Below are 6,131 nucleotides of genomic sequence, written 5' to 3'. Positions count from 1 at the left end.
TGTCTCAGAGTTTTTCATACAGTTAGACCTATTTTATTCCCTTCCAAACACAAACTTTACAAACTTTACATTTTAAAACAGACTTGTGATCTATGGATATGAAATGGTTTCATTAGCAGCTCTGTTTGCGGTTGATGTGTTGAGCTGTAGCAGAGATCATCTGTGCCTATGCCGGTGTCTTCTGTGTCTGTCCACGGGAACAGATGTCTGGGCATCAACCCTAACCCTGAGCACAGGAAACAGGCATGACAGAACAGCCTGCTGCAGAGAAGCTGCTCGGTCGGAAACCTGGCCACAAATTCCTGCACACACCCTCTGGTTGAAGTGGGGTATTATTTGATATTTTAGCCCCATATTTTTGCTCTAGGGATGGTAATGTCAATCAGCCGGTCCACACCTATTGGATAAATTACCAGGAAATGTTGACACAGATGTCCTAATGACTCCGGTGATCCACTGACTGTTCCTGTAGTGCCACCATGAGCTTGATATTTCAGGTTTTGAGTCAAGTGTGTCAACAACTATTGCAATCAGAGTCCAAAACCAAGGAATCAAACACAAGGAGCAGGCTGGAAAACATGAGCACACTAACAACAAATCTGGTAACTGAATGGGGGAAACACTGGGCTTTAAATACACAAGGGTTGATTACTAACTACACACAGGTGAGTGGAACAAGACACAGGCAAAACACATGAGGTAATTAACAAAGGCAGGAAAACTCAAGAGGTAAAAGAAGCACTAAACACAATGAGAACACATTTCAAAATAAGACAGGAAGTGGACACAAACACATGAGCATAAACTTGACAGAATATCACAAGATATTTCCTCAGTGTGTTCTTAAGATGCGGAATTTACGAGAATGAGAAGGACATACGGTCACAGCAACCTTTAACTTTGACCACCAAAATCTAATCAGTTCATCACTGAGTCTAAATGGACATTTGAGACGGATGCAAGATCATGGCTACCTTGAACTTTGACCACTAAAATCTAATCAGTTTATTAAGTCCAATTTGACATTTGTGCTGTAATTGAAGAAATTTCCTTAATTAGTTATTGAGCTAATAGCCCCTTTTCCACCAACATTTCCAGGAACTTTTATTTCCAGGAATTTATTTACCTGGGTAAAGGAATTCCTGGTAATCTGTGTGGTTTGGGTTTCAACTTAAAGTTCCAGAAAATGTCTTCAAATCAGGCTGATGACGTAGATGATTCGGCATGTGCCCTATATTTAGCGCCGCCAGCTTATTGACTGGTAACATGGTAACATTAGTGCTGATAGAGAGAGGAGGAGCTGTTTGTCTCTGTACTATACTCTATACTACGGTCTTTGATAATTTAGCCCTGGGGCTAATTTAGTACTGGGTTTCGGTACCCATCCTTAATGAAAACACAAATGAAGTGAAGCTTGTAGAACCCTTGACCTATGACCACCAATATCTAATCAAAGTGGATGTTCGGGCCAAATTTGAAGACATTTCCTGAAGGTGTTCTTGAGATTTGAATACAACAAGTGAGGTCACGGTGACCTTGACCTTTGACCACTAAAATCTAATCCATTTAATGCTAAGTCCTTGTGTACGTTTGTGCCAAATTTGAAGAAATTGCTGATAGTTGAACTACTTTCATATTTGCATAGTTTTTCAAGTTGTTAAATAACTTTTTGCCATTTCTACAAATAAAATTCTACATAAAAATGAATTCTTCTTTTAAATTTTACCATTGCTTCTCTGCTATAATTGTTCTTCCTTTGACCACAATTAGCCAGAAGTATTGATTAGTGCTTTTTATTAACAAATGTTCACAGAAGTTGTTGCACCTTACCTGGCTAAGTGAACAATCCTGCCTGCTGCAACCCCCCGACATGAACTCTAGTTTCTGGAGGCAGGTGTCTGACTGATGGACATGGTATACAAAACCAAAGCTGACATTCTTTGCAGTGTTTTATTTTTGTGTGTGTGTTATAAGTTTGTACCACGTGTACATTGTCAACACCACACTAGATGTGTCCCCTGGGTAGCTTTGTTGTAGTTCATCTTCTTCCAGAGGGAAGTAATCGGTACCTTGCAAAGCTATCCTTTCAATGTAGCTTCCCCAACACTGCTGAAAGGCTTGAAGACTCATTTAATAATAATTTGACCAACTAGCTGCACTAATGTTGCCATGTTTCCCTGTTGCCCTTTGGTGCAATGCCATCTGCTCTGTGTCTCCTTTACGGTCTTTCTCAGTTTATTCCTGAGATGTCCTCGTTTGAACCCACAGTTGGTGTCAAGATGCAGCTTCTGCCCTCCGTATTGATGACTCTGAGCGAGGTCAGGAAACTAGCTGAGCTCACAACTTGAACATATGGTCACTCTTTGTTTTCTGTCATATTTTCCTATCAACAGTAAAACATTACATCAACAGAAGGCACAGAGTAAAGTGGGTATCGGCCAGACATTGAATCACTCTACTGATTTCTGCTAATCTGCTTGTTCGTTCTTTGTTTGGATAAATGAGTGTTTTTTATTAGGACTTATTACAAACAATCTTGTCATGAGCCGTGGTATTTTTATGGTGTGACTGATTTGGCTGGAGTTTTTCCATTGCATTATTGTTTATAAAAATGAATGTGTGTTCTTTTTTCCTCATTTCATATCCTATTTCCTCCATTTTTTTATAACCCAACTAACATGAGTCCAGTGAGTTTAAATACTTTTTGGCAGTATTTTTAAATAATTTTTTTTAATGTGGACTGAGAATCTAGTCAGTCTGATGTTGAGTGACAAAAGTGTAATTTTAGGTGTCATTCTCCTCCACAAACTCTAATATATCCCCTCTCTGTCATGTCATTCCAAACATGTGAAAACAGCGTGGACATTAAGAGTACAGTGTGAAGGAAAATATAGGAAAAATCACACATTTTAATTCAGTAAGGGACAGCACATTTCATTTTTCAATATGGGACAATCCGGTATTAACCTTATACAGAAAGAGTGGCAACCTACTCCTCTCTGTAGGTAGGCTAGAGCACAGGAATGAATCCTGAAACTAGGGAATGTGTTAGCATTTTAACGCTCCTGGCTCCCTCTTCTCTTTTTAATGGGTTTTTGGTTAAATGCCTGAATAAGGTCTGTGGTTAACACAAGTTTCATGTTTCAAGTTTAAAGCTAATGGTTGCTAACAAGTGCCTAAATGAGACTACAGAACATCATCATGCCCAACACAGCTTTACAGCCTTGTTGTGGTAGGGACATTAGGTCATGTGACCTTTTGTTTATATCTAACTTTAGCTTTTTATTTTTGGAGATTGCATTATGACCATATAAGTGCTGTGCAGCCAGTGATACAAAAGGAAAAGAAAGGAACACAGACAGGTGGTGCAGATCTTTGTCTGTGTTGGTTGACTGTGCGGCGATCCTCAGGGCTCCAATAGAGGGACTGTGCTCTTCTTCCAAACTCAATACAGTGCTCCAGGGATGATGTTTTTCTAAAGGCTGCCTTGTTTACCCAGTCAAAATGCCTATGGGATTTTTCTATTTAATTTTGGATTATTGCAGAAAATAAGCTCTGTGGCAAACAAACGCTCATGATACTTACACGCTTTGTTCAGCAGGATAATGAACACCACTGTTATGACTTCTGTAGCGCAAACGCAATCGCCAGAAGTATAAAATGCTATAAACAAACTACACCACAGTTGCATGACTTAACGTCCCTACCACAGCAAGGCTTTAAGGCCATGTCTCATTTAGCAACTTGTTAGCAACCCCTCTTTTAAAGACACATTAAAGCCTCAAAATTCTCAAGTGTTGTATTTACTGATGTATTTTATGTCGTAGAACAAAACATGAACGTCTCTTCAGCTTGTGTTAACCACAGACCTTATTTCAGGCATCTCACCAAAAACCCATTCAAGAAACCCATTGACTTTAAGATGAGGAAACCAGGAGCGCTATAACACTAACTTATTCCTTGGTTTCAGGAATCCTTTTTGGGCACTCTATACAGACTAGTGAAGGCGAGAGCAGTGTGTGGGTTTCTCTTCCCCCTGCTAAAGGTAATTACGTCCAAAAAGCACTGTAAACCTGTAAACACATATTGCTAATAATTCATAAAGCTTTATTGTTGGTCATTATAGGAGAAATGTAAATGAGCTTTGTTATATATGATGGGATCTTTTGTCTTACTGAATTAGAAGACGTGATGTGTATTTTGCCACTGCTGTGACACTGAACTCAAGGAGAAAAAGCTCAGTGGGTCTCCATCTGTGCATAAAGCAGCATATAGTCCTCTGAATTATAGCTATGAGGGCATTAACATTAAAAACACACAGGAGATGATGAATAGAACAGTGTGTGCTTCCTCCATTGATCATTGTTTGATGAGCCATTGCAGAGGAATAAATTTTCCCCGCAGCCAGACGACCACACAGACGATCATTTAAAGTGTGTTATTTAATGGTATTCCAGATCTCCGAGCCTTCATCATTAGGCACCACACATGCTCAGACCATCTCCAGGGGAGCTCCTCGAGGGAGCCGTCAAAACCTGCCTCCTGTTGCTCATGTTGCCAGGACAACAGAAAGCGAGCTGGCATAGGAGTCAGCGTGTCATAGCAACAGATTGGCTTCAGAATCCTACTCCGACCAATCAGGAGCCAGGTGCCTGTAGAGGAATCCCTGTTGTTGCTCCGCTGTAATGTGTAGGAGGAGGAGGAGAGAAGGCGGGGCCACGTGTGTTGTGTGGTGCACAAAGCATTGTTCCATGAAGTGTTGACAATAGGAGATGCTCCAACAACAAGCCATCTGTGGTTTGTTGTCAGGCAATATTTACTATCTATGACACACACACTCACACCAATGTGTTTCATTGATTATAAATATCCAGGCAAAGCTGATCACGACTATTTTGAGATCAGTTCCACACATAATGTTCTTATAAAAGTACAGAAGGCTCACAGTTTAATCAGGAACAGGAAATGAAAGCTTTTCTTATGACTCTGCCAGATGGAGTGGTCGTGCTTTTGTACCACTAAACACATTTCAGACATTGACATTAGGGGCTGTTTTATTTTTCTGTACTTTTAAAGCTCTGAGACAGAATTTTAATGAGTCACATAAACATGTTTCTGTCAGTGTACTTTGACTGAAACCACACCAAAGACTGTCCATGTTTAAGAATCAGAGGCTCTCTATAAACCAGCCCACTTCAGTATTAAAGGCTCTCTGCAATATTAAAGTGACAATATGATCTATAAACCCTTAAGAAAAGCTTAATTCCTCTCATCGTTTAAGAGCATCAGCCCTTCAATTATTTCACATAGCCTTTGCAGCATTAACCGTATCATAGACTGTATAATTAAAGATCAAGCAGCTCTCCAAAAGTGAAGCCAAAACATTTTGATCGCCCCCTGGTGGCTGGCTGCAGCACAGGTCATATACTCTGTCCCCCTTTCAGGTCAGATCAACCTCTCAGATTTTACAGTGTACAGTACGATAACACATTTGTTGTTATCAACTTCCAGAACACACATGTGCATAGGGTTGATAGAGATGTTTCTCAAGTGAGAGAGGGAAAAAATATGGCAAGCCTTAATTACTTTATACATCTTCAGTCACATGATGCAAGGATACGCAACAGTGGTTTTAAACAATAAATAGCTTTGTCTTTTTCTCAGTGGAGCTGTGAACAAAGACGCATAATAATAACAAAGAAATGTTCATTCTTGTTTCAAGTTTGGGCGATCCTATGTTGTCATTTCAAATCCCAAATATCACAGCACATCATTGGTTCTTTTTTCACTATTAAAACACAAGTCAGTAACAGAAGAATACAAACAATGAGCTAAAATCATGCATATGATACATAAACTAGTGCATCACTACCCATCCTGTATGCTATGGTTAACATAAGATTATCTGTGTTTTTTTTTTCTTTTTCTATATTTAATTTTAGTATTTCAGTGTTAGAAGTACGTTTGGCTTTTTGGCTTTTGGCAGTTACATGTTGATGGATGGGACATGGGAAAAAATAATACCCCTTTCCACCCAAATTAGCACGTGTAGGTGGCAATAGACTGCTTTACTATTGCCAGTAGACCAGAGCACTGTCCACTGCTCTGCTGCAGATGATTATGCCTTTCGG

Source organism: Epinephelus lanceolatus, chromosome 15 (assembly GCF_041903045.1).
Source record: "Epinephelus lanceolatus isolate andai-2023 chromosome 15, ASM4190304v1, whole genome shotgun sequence".
NCBI lineage: Eukaryota > Metazoa > Chordata > Actinopteri > Perciformes > Serranidae > Epinephelus > Epinephelus lanceolatus.
This window is presented reverse-complemented; position numbering follows the sequence as displayed.